Source organism: Sorex fumeus, unplaced genomic scaffold, assembly GCF_029834395.1.
Source record: "Sorex fumeus unplaced genomic scaffold, SorFum_2.1 ptg000037l, whole genome shotgun sequence".
Classification (NCBI taxonomy): domain Eukaryota; kingdom Metazoa; phylum Chordata; class Mammalia; order Eulipotyphla; family Soricidae; genus Sorex; species Sorex fumeus.
Window position 1 is genome coordinate 44,486,759 of NW_026606094.1, and position 14,836 is coordinate 44,501,594.

At 38.9% G+C, this 14,836-nt stretch overlaps 1 pseudogene; it reads right to left on the bottom strand.

The window, feature by feature from the left end:
- Window positions 1-6,556: 6,556 nt before the first annotated feature.
- On the bottom strand, window positions 6,557-7,066 carry LOC130027710 (small ubiquitin-related modifier 1-like; annotated as a pseudogene).
- Window positions 7,067-14,836: the final 7,770 nt, after the last annotated feature.

Below are 14,836 nucleotides of genomic sequence, written 5' to 3' on the forward strand. Positions count from 1 at the left end.
GGGTTAAAGCAGCTGACCTGGTTCAGTCTCTGACACTGCATATGGTCCCCACAGAACACAGAACCAGGAGTAAGCCCCAAGTTTGAATCAGAAAGTGACCTCCAAAGCCCTCCAAACAATGAAATATTATGCCCAAGACCTTCTACCACCTACACTATGCTATGTCATTTCCTGTTCCCTTCTTTCTCCTCCAATTCCCCGTTACCTCACTGTTTGGTAATTTCTGTTTTGAAATCAAAAGTCAATGGTTTGTCTTCTTTCTATATTTTCTCTTGCCTTGTTTTGTTTTTCAATATACCACAGATGAATGAGATCACCTGGTGTTTGTCCTTCTCCTTTTGACTTATTTCACCTATCGCAGTGCTCTTCAGTCCTATCCAAGTTGTAATGAACTGTATGATTTCATTTTTTTCCTTACAGCTGTGTAGTACCCCACTGTATGTATATATATATATATATATATATATATATATATATATGCCATCCAATCATCTCTTATTGAATGTTTGACTTCTTCCCATGTCTTGGGTACCATATTTAGTGCTACAATGAGCATAGAGTTATATACACCATTTTTTTGGGGGGGGGAGGGCAGAGCGATAGCATAGTGGGTAGGGTGTTTGCCTTGCACGCAGCTGAACTGGGTTCGATTCTTCTGCCCCTCGGGGCAAAGCCTGGCAAGCTACCTGTGACGTATTCGATATGCCAAAAATAGTAACAACAAAGTTTCGCAATGAAGACATTACTGGTGCCCACTTGAGAAAATCGATGAACAACAGGAGGACAGTGCTACAGTGCTTTTTTTTTATATATGTATATATGTATATATATTATGTAGGACTATTGCTATTAATTCAGCCATTGATTAAGCTGATTGAATTGGGCATGAACTCTACATTATTTTTTCTTTTTCTATTCAGAATATTTAATTTTATTTTAGTATTTTATTATTATTTCCCCTACCCCTTTTTTTGATTCACCGTGAAAAACAGTTACACAGCTTTTATTTTTGAGCTTCAGTCACAATCATCAAACACCATCCCTTCATAAGTGCACATTTTCCATCACCAAAATCCTCAGTATTCCCCTTCCCCATCCCCTCATTCCAACCCTTCTCCTGGTTGTGCGACAGATAATTTCTCCCCATATTCTCTCTCTACTTTGGTTACATTTGATATTTTGACACTAATTTCACCACCACTCAAACTTGCCAAAAAGGCAATGCTAGACAATTTGTTTTGTATTGCTTGTTATGGATAGAATATAATGTCCAGAAAATTCTGTGTCATTCTCTTCCGGAAGCTTCAGTTTATAGTCTCTACATCTTAGCCATTGATAAGATTGCATGGTGTGGGGGCAGTCTGTGGGTGTGACTGTCAAGCTACTGAAAAACTGGGAACCTTTGGGGAGGAAGCCCAGTCCCGATCCAAGTGGGCTGGGGATCTCAGTAACGAATTCTCACCTGCTTCCGCACTACAGGCCCTAACTGCATCTTTTGATCTCTTTCGAGACTTATGGGTCTCTGAAATAAGGTCAATAAATGAGCTTATATAGCTGGGCCGGAGGTGGTTTGTGGGTATGGCTCCCACATGCCTAAATTTTGGCCATTTAATTTCTTGGTAAACTTGGCCCCAAGTTGTTGGGGGTCTAGCCAAAGGCGCAGCAGCAATTTTGAGGTATCTGGGAGTCTGAAGGCACCATCAGGCTGCTGATGCACTCACTCCATAGGCACAGGTTGACCTGCTGGCGGACCATACCCATGTGTATACACCTTTCTAAGTTAGTGTTTTGGTATTTTTTGATGTATGCTAAGAAATGGGACCATGGGATCATATAGAAGTGCTGTTCTAAGTTTATAAAAAGGTCTCCATATTGTTTCTATGAAGCCTGAACTAGATGACATTCTCAATAACAGTGAAAGAGGGTTTCCTTTTTCACCAGATATCTATTTCAAATATTTTTTGATATATGCTATTCTTACTGGTGTGATATTCTCATTTTGATTTACAGTTCCCTGATAACAAGTGATAATAAACTGTATTTCATATGCTGAATACTGAGCATCTGTATGTCATTTTCATGGAAGTGTCTGTTCATCTCTTCTCATTTGGTGGGTGTGTGTTTGAGGAGGGGTGTTGGGGTTGAGACTTAGTGGATGTGCAAGACTTACTATAACCTCTGTACTCAGAGCTCAGTCCTGGATATGCACAGAGGACCAAACACAGTGCTGTGGATCGACTGTGTGTCATTCATGTGCAAGGCAAGTGCCTTAATCCTGATACCACTTCTCTAGTCCTGTCCTCTCCCCATTTATGGATGGAGTTATTTTGTTGTTGTCGAGCTTGGTAAATGCCTTATATATCTTGGATATTTGTGTATTACCTGATATATTGTGTGCAAATATTTTCTTCCACTCAGTAGGGCATTTTTTTCATTTCATTTATTTATTTATTTAGAATCATGGTGATTTTAGTAAAAATTAACTCTAAAAATTACAGTTGTACTTTTTCTAACATCTGAAGTATTTATATTTTACATATTCTTACAACTTTTATTTATATTCACATTTATTTTTATATAAGATCTTGCATTTTGCTTTTATTGTGTTTAAACAATAGTTTTGTATATCTTAATGTTGCATCATTGCAACTTAATATTTAATGAGTAAAACTATTTCATTAATTTTATGTCTCTTTGGGCCAGAGCGACAGGTCATTTGGGCAAGGGGTTTGCTTTGCACAGGGCTGACTTGATTCCTGGCATCCCTATGGTCCTCCAAGCACCGCCAGAAGTAATTCCTGAGTGCAGAGCCAGGAGTAACCCATGAGCATCACTGGGTGTGACCAAATAAGCAAAATAAAAATTACGTTTCTTAGTGTTAGAGCATTAATTTTGGCCAGTATTTATTATGCCGTGTAAAACTTTTTTAGTTAGCTTTCATTAGTTTTTGTTTTTGTTGTCTCTGGTCATAGAGCCAAACTACTGAAGACACTGTTGAGATCTACTTTCAGGAGAATTCCATGTTTTCCTAAATGTGTGTTTATATAGATTCTGATCTCATCAGGATCTTTAATTCATGTTGAGTTAACTTTTATGCATACTGTGAGATACATATACAATTTTTTATTATACAAGTGATTATTATGTTTGTCCACCATAATTGGTTGGGGCAACTCTCTTTGCTCAATTTCATTTTCCTCAGCTCCTTCGTCATGGATCAATCTGAGGGATTATTTCTGGGTTCCCAATTCTATTACATTTATCTGAGAGGCTATTTTTATTCCAGAACCACACAGTTTTGTTTACTATAAATGTGTGATATAATCGAAAACTAATAGTGTAATCTCCCAACTTATATTTTTCATAATTGATTCTATTCTTGGAGTGCTATTATTCCATACAAATTTTAATATCATTTGTTCTAACTCCTTGAAGAATATCATTTGTATATTTGTGGGGATGGTGTTGATTCTGTGCAATGTTTCGTGTAGGATGGTTAATTATGTCAATTCATAAATATGGTATATTTTTCCATTTCCTGATATCCCTTTTTATTTCTTTCAAAAGTGTCACAATTTTTAATGTACAAGCCTTCATATCCCTTGTTGATTTCTTGGTTCATGATGGTTTTGGACATTATTTTAAGTGGAATTGTCCTTTTGATTTCTTTCTCTTCTAGTTCATTTGTTTGCATTGATTTTTTAGGTATAGGTATTTTTTTGGTGTGTGTGTGTTGTATGTGTGTGGTCTTTAGTATCTTCTCTGTGTAGTATCATGTCATTACAAAGAATGATAATTTAATGTCTATTTTCCAACTTAAATGACTTTTATTTCATTTTCCTGTCTTACTATTGTGGCAAAGACTTCCAAACAATATTGATAATGGTGGGGAAAGTGGACACAGTTGCCTGCCATAACAGGATCTCAGACGTGTCTCTCCTTCACAAGGGTTGTTATCATCATAAACTATGGAGAGGTGGCTTTTGTTGGTGCTCCTGACTGGTGGTGTGGCAGCCAGTGGGGTTTTGGGGTTCCTGGCAGTGACAGAAGAGTCTTATCTGGTGAGGGTGGAGGTGGAGGAGGCTTTACTTCTTTAGTTATTGTTCCTGGCCAGCAGTGTCACACTTCTTTCTTTCTCTTCCATTTTCAACAGTTAAGTCCTAAAAGTGTTGTGTAGGCAAAGAATGGTAGGTGCCTGTGTTGCGAGGTGAGGGCGATCTATTGGCACAGAGTAAGGTTTAGGTGCCAGGAATATGCCCTTCAGAGGGGTGAACTTGGGTAGTGAATCAGAAACCGAAGGAGGGGATAAAGTATTTACTGCAGAGGTGACTCATTGTAGAAAATCAAAATCTGATCATTGTGAGGAGAGTGTATATGAAACAGACATATGAAAATGAAACATAGGAAACAGACTATGTCGTGTTTTAGAGTTAAATTGAATAAGGAAGCGTCTCTATTGGCCTGAAATTAAAGGCATAAAAGTAAAGCTTGCACAGCAAGACATTAGACAGTCAAAAAAGACTTTATTTTAGAGTTTGGAAACAAGGGGAGAGAGAATGAATTTAATTCTAATGAAGCAAAATATAGAACAGTTTTTTTTTTATTTTGTTTTGCTTTTTCATGTCTATCCTATTTTATTTATTTTCTAGGAACCAGGCTAAGCATCACAATTTAATGAAGTTTTCTTTATGCCTCTCAAAAATTATAATATTTGACATGCCAAATTAAATTTGATCTTGATTGTTTATTTCAACAATAATATAAAACTACATGGCTGGAGCGATAGCACAGCGGTAGGGCGTTTGCCTTGCATGCAGCCAACATGGCCGACCTGAATTCGATTCCTCCACCCCTCTCGGAGAGTCCCGCAAGCTACCGAGAGTATCTCACCCGCACGGCAAAGCCTGGCAAGCTACCCTTGATGTATTCGATATGCCAAATACAGTAACAAGTCTCACATTGGAGACATTACTGGGGCCACTCGAGCAAATCGATGAACAACGGGAGGACAGTGCTACAGTGCTACAGGCATATAATAACATATAATAACATCAACTATATATGCTACCGAGAGTATCTCGCCTGCACGACAGATATGCCAAACACAGTAACAACAAAGTCTTCAATGGAGACGTTACTGGGCCCGCTCTAGCAAATCGATGAACAACGGGAGGGCCTTTATCTCGAGCAATATAAAACATTTTTTTAATATTTTAGAATAGGAGCCACGAATCTGGCTTATTTACAGGTTTATCTCCTCAAAGGATCTGGGTGGAGGATCCTCCACCCAGATCCTCCAAATTCCAGTAGGCGGGGGTTACACCCACTAACTGGCCCCCTGGCGCCATGTAATCCCATCAGCGGCCAAGACTCAGAGACTATAAAAACCAGCTCCCGGAACCTCGCGGCTTCGGCATCTTGTTATGACATCTCATTCCTACTTTGACAAACTGGCAGGCTACCGAATGTAGCCTGCCCACACGGCAGAGTCTGGCAAACTCCCCGTGGCGTACCCAATATGCCAAATACCAGTAACAATGATGGGTCTCATTCTCCTAAAGAGCCTTGAATATAATCTCAGGGCTAGGATGAAGGAGACGTTACTGGGGCCTGCTCGAGGTAATCAACGAATTACAGGATGATTTGTGATTTGTGATTTGTGATCTCCTCTAAGAGATGATGTGCTCTCTTGAAGAAAGGATCCCATCATATACACTTTTTCTTTAGTCGCTTTTGTGTCCTTTTGATTATTTTTTTTTACGGTTTTTACAAATATTTTGTTTATTTTAATGAAGCTGGTACAGACAATGTCCATTTAAAACCCATATCTCAGGCCAAAAAATACAAACAATATATAAAACATAGCAGTGTTCTGTTGTATACACTTCTGCAGGAATAACTTTACCTGCTAATAAAAGAACTTTTCTGGGATCTTCTGATAAAATCTCTCCTTAATCTTAAAATGCTTTCTCTTCAGTGAAGCCATCTTTGGAGTTAGTCATTACTCTCATAATAGCTGTCAAATCATTTCCAATCTGATATTCCTCTTCTTTTGGTCCATACCCTCAGATTTTAAAAGTAGCGTCAAGTTAAGGAAATGTCATTTTCCACAGTTCAGTTCTGAAAAACTTCCATCTCCCACTGAAAGGCATAGTCCAGGAGTGAAGAATTAACATGCTAGAACTTCAGGGCCAATTGGAAAGTCATTATGGACACTTGCATTTAGGGCCCTCCCGTTGATCGTCGATTTGCTCGAGGGGGCCCAGTAACGTCTCCATTGGAGACTTTGTTGTTACTGTGTCTGGCATAGCAAATACTCTCGGTAGCGGAGGAATCGAACTCGGGTCGGCCATGTTGGCCGCTTGTAAGGCGAGCGCCCTACCCGCTGTGCTATCGCTCCAGGACACTTGCATTGGTCGATCTTATTATCACAAGCCTGAAAATGCACAGTCCTTGCAAAAGGTGGCCTTTCTGTGCAAACAAGTCATTTTCTAAAAGGAGAGGACAATATGAAGGACTGAAGTTTGATCATCAAAAATGAGCACAATGAAAATAAATGATAATGAATAATGGGCATTAGAATTCAAACTACCAGATGTTTTAAAGAGACTGGGTGGCTGTTCTCAATTCTTTTTTGAACACCACATTACAAAAGAACTATTTTTAAAAATAAAAAAGGATTGAGGGAAAAGAAAAAAATAAAAAGAATATCTAAACCCTTGAACGACCCCCTGTTTGTTCTTGATAAACTTCAATCACATCTTCTTCCATTCCCAGTTCTTTTGGAGTGTGATTATCAGCAATTCTCTGACCTTCAAAGAGAAACCTGAGCGAATTCATTGGAATTCCCTGTCTTTGACAGTAAGATTCTTTTTGTTTTTTGAGATGTGTGGTCATTTTCATTTTAAAATGAATCTCAGTGCTATCCTGTCCAATAACTTTCAGCTTTATTTATTCTCCTTCCTTCTTATCCCCCAAGTCCTCAGTTGAAGGTTTTGCCTCCTGATCCGACATGCTTATGGTGGCTTGCCCTGGGGTCTCTGCAGAACAGTGGCCTCAGTAGGCAGGACCTTGCTCCGGGGTTTACAAGCCCATCTACTTGATTATTTTTTTAAAAATTAAAATTTTTTATTGAGGTCTCATGGTTAATAAAGATTTTAATAAAAGTATTTGGAATTTAGTGTTCCAGCTCCAAATCCACCAGTACCAGCATTGTTACACTAATGACCCAAGTTTCTCTCTTTCTCTCTACCCCACTCCTTAGCAGACACATTGAATACCTAAAATAGCTATATTATGAACAACCTTGTAAATCATGGTGTTTAAATAATTTTACTTTCTTAAAATTATTATAATTTGTGTCACTATGCTTGCAATAGTGATGACTCATGTTTCTGTTTGTTTGTTTGGGGGCCACACCTTGTGGTGCTTAGGAGTTACTCCTGGCTCCCGATGGTGCAGGTAAACATCTTGCCCACTGTACCATCTCTCTGGCCCCTGGCCCTCTTATGATTTTTAAGTCCTGGAGTGAGCTTAAGGAAAACTACTGGAATACTTACTAGGGAGGAGTTTGGCCAATAAGATAATGAGTAAGAATGTTAAATTATTCTGAAGTTTGCAAGTGTTTTACTCAGTGATAAGGCCATTTGGGTTTGCTGGTTGACATCTAAGTTTGGTTCTCATTCTTATACATAAATTTGCAAACACGTGTGCTCATTCCTCTGATTGATGCATTTCTAAGACATGGTTTTCTGTTTTCTTTTGAGAAAAAGGAAGCGTGAGTTGTAAAACTATTAACAGTCTAGGGAAATATTTATGTATTTTTAATTTTTTATTAATTCACCATGAGATAAACAGTAACAAAAATTTTATGTTTGAACTTCGATCATACGGTCGTCAAACACCCCTCCCTTCACCAGTGCACATTTTCCACGACCAAAATCCCCAGTGTTCCCTCCCACCTCCCATTCCACACCTTCCCCTGCCTGTGTGGCAGAAAATTTGAAAAATATTCTTTCTCTACTTTGGTTACCTTCAATATTTCAAGACCAGTCCTACCATCCCTCATACCTGCCAAAAATACAATTGCTAGACAATGTGTTTTGTATTGCTTGTTATGGATATAATATAATGTCTGGTGGCCGCAAGAGCAGCCACGGTCTCTAGGAATTCTAAAAATTTAATAATTAGGGTATGAAGAAATCGCTGCCACAAGTTGCTCGGGATCCTAGATTCCTGTGTGTGTCTCTGGATCATGGCCATGTGGGAGTTGGTGCTTCCTGCTGGCTTCTAGAAAATGGTGACTGCTGGAGCTCTTAGAGGGCAGGCGGTGGGATGGCGCCTGTCCCTGTCTGGATCGGCCCAGCAGAGAAGACCTGTTGCAAGGTACCGGGCCACCTCTGCCACAAGTTGCTTGGGTCTGAGATTTCTGTGTGTGTGTCTCTGGACTGTGGCCATGTGGGAGCTTAAGTCAATGATAGGCAGATGTTGCTTCACCTCTGTGTCCCATCTTGGCAGAGGGAAGGACGGCCCATTCCTCCCCTGTCCCTCGAGACTTGGGATTTACCGTCACCCTCGTGCTTCTGCTGGCTTCTAGAAAATGGCAACCACTGGAGCTCTTAGAGGGCAGGCAGTGGGATGGTGCCTACCCCTGTCTGGAGCGGCCCAGCAGAGAAAGCCGGTTGTAACATCCCAGGCTATCTCTGCCACAAGTTGCTCGGGTCCAAGATTTCTGTGTGTGTCCAAATTTATGTATATTTTACAAAGGATAAAGAAGAAAGTGTCACAATTAAAATTTTCCAAATTGAATTTTGAAAAAGAAAACGGGGTCTTTAGTCAGGGACTTATAGTCAAAAAGAAACATGCCCCAATTTAGAAAAGCTCAGGGTATTCTTTAAGACTGTCTAGGTCAAGAGTTAGAGTCAGAGCTTTGTGGATTCAGTAGGGCATGAGTGCTGAACAGGGGAAGCACTCCAATAGACTGAGAGAAGAGGGTGGAAAATTCCAATATCAATAAAACTAGCTAACACTCAACACTTGGCTTCTAAATCAAGCTTTTCCTCTATAAAGATCCCTGTCTAATCCCAGGGGAAAGACAGGGATATAATTAAATTGGGAACATCTTTTGTGTTAGAAAACAAAGAAGGGCATAAAGAATAATGGGTAGATGGCAAAAGGTCTTAAGGATAATTTGAATTTCATGAACCAAAACTTAGATAATTTAGACATTAAAATAGAGTAAGTAGAGATTTTAGTTCACTGAATAAAATAGGAAAACCATGAACTCACAAATAAATAAATAAAAATTTAGAGTAGAAACTCTGGAAAAAATAGCAAATTTATACCTCAGATTACCTTCCCACAAAATACCTACTAATGGCCAAAGGGAGAACTAACATTCTAGTAGAGAAACTTATTTGTCCCATTTCAGTGGCATATTTGTTTTTGATTTTTGGGTCACAGTTGGCAATACGCTGGGGGTTACTCCTGGCTCTGCAGTCAGAAATTACTTCTGAGGTGCTCAAGAGACCATATGGAACACCAGAGATCAAATCCAATTTGACTGTGTGCAAGGCAAACAACCTACCTTATTGTACTATCACTCGAGCCCCTCAGTGGCATTTTCAAGTCATTGAGGTGAATATCATTATTATAGGGCAAAGCAGAATCACACTCTGCTTGATGACTATAATGATAATATATTTCACTCCTGTGATTTCCTTGTCAACATGCATAACTTAAATCAGTTATTTTATAACACGGTACAAATGTGAATTGAGGAACATTCTATATATAAGTGACTTAAAAGGTCATAAATATATAAAAAGGCTGAAGAATGTTTCAGGACTAGACAAAACTAAAAGGTAGATGCTATTTTAAAGGTGATCTTTTTACTATAAAAGACATTGTTGAGACAACTGGTAAAAGCTGACCCAAGTATGAGGATTAAATAAAAACAATCAACATTGATATTGATGTCAGTGGACCAGTGGACCCCCAGATGACTAAGAGTTGGGATTGGTTGATGGTTTCTTTGAAATTAATTTGTTTGTCTTTGTTCCTGGTGGAGCTTCTCTCCGAGGCAAGTGTCCAACCTTCTCTGGTCTGTGCTGGTGCCAAGTAAAGATCTTATCAGGTCTTAGTTCTTGTCACAAGCCAGGTCCTGACATTCTTAGGGCCAGTTGGTTATTTTTTCCCAGGAATTCCATTGCCATGGGAACCCTTTTCTATCTACCTGCTTACCTCATTAACAACATTGACTTCCTGGTTTTGATGATGGATGGGGTAGTATTTTCTTGGATTGTGGTTACAATTTCCTTGAAGGGTTGCTGATCATCCTACTCAGAGTGTTCTTTTAAAAATTAAGACCTAGTGCTGAGGCAGTTGTATAGGCAGAGTTCTTGGCTTACATGGGACCAAACTGGGTTTGAATCCATATCCCCAATCCTCAGCACCGTTTAATGTTCTGCCAAGCTTTACCAGGAGTGATCCCTTGAATGCAGGACCAGGAATGAACCCTGAGCATAGCCAAGGTGTGGACAAAACAAGACAAAACAAAAAATCAAAAAAACAGATAAAATTTTATGTCCTAGTATTCCCTACTAATCTACAAGTTTATCATCTGTGGATTCCATGTTTGTTATTATTAACAATATTATTCTCCTAAGTCTACATCTTACCAATTTTTGGTTTTATGGCACTAATTTTTTTTTTTAGATTTACAATATTTTGTGCTTGGGTTTGATTATACAATGATCAGATACCCATCCCTCCACCAGTGCCCATTTTCCACCACCATGGATAGTATCCCCCCACCCCCATCCCCCCATCCTCCCCTGCCTCTGTGGCAGGGCAATCCCCTGTGTTCTCTCTCTCCTTTTGGGTGTTGTGGTCTGCAAAAGAGGCATTGAGTGGCAAACATGTTCAGTCCATAGTCTACTTTCGACATGCATCTCCCCTCCTGGGAGGATCCTCCAAACACCCTTTATTTGGTGTCCCCTTCTCTATCTGAGCTGCCCTTTCCTCTAGAAATGGCACTAATTTTTGACATACAGTTGTGTGTGAAATTGTATGTGATTGAAGTCTGAAATTCTTTTTACCCCTTTACTGGTAAATTTGAAATATTTTTGTATCTTTGGGTTATTTTTGCTTCCTCATATTAATTCCTGCCTCATATGTAATTTTTCTATGAGTTTGGTCATTTTTTCTACCTGCTTCAGAATCATTTAATATTCTTTGTTTTTTGTTTCTTTATTCAATGTATGTGCTTCAAAAGTTTTCTAGATTTTAGTTTGTCTTTTCATTTGCTTTGTGGTGATAGAGGTAAATTCTTAATTTCACGTGGTTAGTTACATTAATGATTTTTTTTCCTTTGGGTTTTTTCTTTGTGTGTCTTATTCAGAATATCCATTAAAAACCTTGGAGTTATAAATATTTTTCCATATTGTTTTACAAATAGTTTCTAGATTTTTCTTTTGCCACAATTGATTTATTTGTTGGGCATGAGTCCAACGGTTAACAAACCTTATCAGAAAGTGGATAGGGCATTTTTCACTGAGCAGAGAGCCAAGAGTTAGCCTTGAGCACCACAGGGTGTGACCTGAAAACAAAACAAAGCAAAAATTGATGTTTTTAGTATGCAAAGTGATACTGTACTTCAAGGATAAAAATATCCATTGGTCTTTTCTGGCTCCATAGTTTGCTTCTAATTGCAGAGACTACATGGGAAAAAAACTGATTTTGATAACTTCATAATAAATATCTTAAAGTCAAGTAGGGAAAGTCCTTCACTTTTAGTTTTTTAATGTCTTGGCTATCATTAGAATTTTATTCTTTGTGTATGTAAGATGTTTTAATCCAAATTCAAGGATTTTCCTTTTCAAAGGTTGATCAAATGAAAAAGAGAAGATAATATTCAGAGGGAAAATAAGGTCTAGCCACATTCAAACAAAGGAAGTGATATACATTCATTCCATAAATTTAAACTAAGTGTTAAATGGAAAGAAAAATCAATTTTCCAACAAATGAGAGGAAGCATCCATTTCACAAATCAAATAAGGAAAAGCGAGTAAACTAAATTCTGAAAAAATTGAAATACCCATAGATTTTGGACAAAAAAAAACAGGACAGTAGGCTACCAAGAGGGAAGATACGACACTTCAAACCCCTTCACTATCATCTTAATGTTTTCATCCCCTCCCTGTTCACAACAAAGTAGTAGAGAGATGGTAGAAAATCAGCTTCCTTCCTTCCTTCCTTCCTTCCTTCCTTCCTTCCTTCCTTCCTTCCTTCCTTCCTTCCTTCCTTCCTCCCTCTCTCCCTCCCTCCCTCCCTCCCTCCCTCCCTCCCTCCCTGCCTCCCTCTCTCTCTCTCTCTCTTCTTTCTTTCTTTCTTTCTTTCTTTCTTTCTTTCTTTCTTTCTTTCTTTCTTTCTTTCTTTGTCACATCAGGTGATATTCAGGGATTACTCTTGGCTCTATGCTCAGAATCATCCTGGTGGGATTTGGGGGACTATATTTGGTGCTGGGGGTCAAGACTTAGTTTGTTGTGTGAAAGGCAAGCCCTTCCCACTGTACTATCTCTCTGGCCTAAAAAAGTAAATTTTCTTAAATTAAAAAATATTCATTAGTGAAAGCCAAAAAAAAAATCAATAAGATTCTTGGTGCTAGAGACATCTTTCATGAATGAAAATATTTCATGGAGTGCCTAGCATTGCTTACTTTGATAGACACCTTTCAGAGTTTCCAGTATTCTTGACTAATGGCAAAGAACCACTTGATATTTGAAAAAGAGCCTTAGCAAAGATATCAAGTTCTGTGTCACTAGATCTTCATAATTAAGTGGTATATTATCATACTCAAGGAATCATGAGGTCAGAGGCTCTAGCACTCTGTTAGATGACGAACAGCAAATTCAGATTATATCTGAGCCATTCAAAGATCAAGTTTATTTACATAAATCGGTAATCAAATTTCTTTACATAACTAGAATTCCACATTATCTAGTTGCAGTTTTGCTTTTCTCTATCTCTGTCACTATTTTATAACATTATGGATATTACTAATGACCATTAGAGATTTTTGTTGTTCTTGATAGTGGTGGTACCAGGGATCAAATTCAGGACCTCACATATCTGAGGCATGTGCTCTACCACAGAATCACACCCCTAGACATTCTATGTCATATCTTGAAGGAGTGTGGAAACCATTAAGAATTTGAAGCTGTACAGGGGTAGGTGAAACCATTTTTTAAAGTTACCCTTCTTTGAATAAAGGCTGTCTATGGGTTTAGTGGGAAAGGGTGACTACAAAATGAGCAGCAGGCTTTGGAAAAAGGAGCCTAAGACTTTCTCCAGAGTGTGAATAAAGGGCCAGAGAAGATTCCGTCTTCTACTTCCTACATAGCAGAGGTGGGCCACAGGGGCAGGGCATGAGATAATTAATAATCAGGCTTGGAAATGCTCTGGTTCTCAGTAGATCATAAATTACGAGTTATGACCTGAACAAGACAAGTCCATTTGGGGATTGCAGGGAATGGGCCAGTGGTAAATTAACAAGAGGTAGCAAGTTCAATCTCTTGTGCTGCCCACATGTAGTAAGCACCAGCTCAGAATTTTTTTCTGTCTGGGATTCTATGTAGTGCAAAAGAGTGTGAGATCTCTAGAAGTCTATAGTCAGGCATGTGGGACCACTGCAACAAACGTCTATGACTCCTGGAGAGCACCACAACTAAAGATGTGCAAGAACTGTGTGAAAGCACTGGCCACAAACACAAGCACTGTAGCTAACAAAATGTGAGTGTAACCCCTAGCAAGCTCTGGGTCAAGTGCATGGACATCACAACCAAGAACATGTCAAGTCATTGCAACAACAGCAGTGAAGAAAATGGTAGGGGAAAAGAATCTAATGTACCCGTTTTGGGAGGTAACTTGGGTTGGAGGACAGGCGTCTACTGTTTACCAAGAAAGAGTAAGGTGTTTCTCTGACTCTTCATGATGACTCCAGCCAGGGAATTATGAGGCCACTTTTCAATCAGCACTGAAAATCACTGATGAAAAGAACATGTGAAGGCAAACAGAAGTAATCTTTGGATAGTCACTGTAAATTAGGCAAGCTGTACATGGAACTAGTATCTGCAAAATTTGGCCTTTTGAGGTGTTGGGAGAACCTGGACATAATTTCATAGCCAAGAGACAATGAATACATCTAAACAGAAACTCCAACAGAGACAACTTCAATATCACCACAGTGGAAATTTTGATTGGGAGCTGGGGGAAACTGTAGATCTGGCAAAGTAGGAATTTCTTAGGGCCTTACCTGCTGCACTATCTCCAGCTCAGTATGGAATACATCTTAGATGTAATCTACAAAATAAATCTGACTTCTGGTTTCAGTTTTGACACGTATAGGACTTGGACATAGTCTTTCCCATGCTTATAAAACTGTTGAAGGAAATGAAAGTCACTCTTATCAGGGACTGAGGTCACAGAGCAAACCACTACCTGAAATCTAGAGATGTAAGCAAATACAGAGAGAACCAGTTCATATCAGCTGACTTGGAGTAAAAGTGACATTTCACAGGTAGTTTTGACAAAGTGCTGGAGGGTGAGAGTGGAATAGCATGAAAATAAAACTCTTTGTCTTAAGAGGGCTGGGATGTTGATTAACTTTGCCTCTAGAAAACCCATAAGAAAGAACCAAGAAAATTCTGCCGTGAGTAAGAGCAGGAGGATCAAACCTCTTTTCCTCATTACCAAAAAATTAACAAACAAAACCAGGCACTTCAAACTGCAAAATTTATTAAAGGAGAATATAAGGCAGTGCAATAAAAATGGAGGA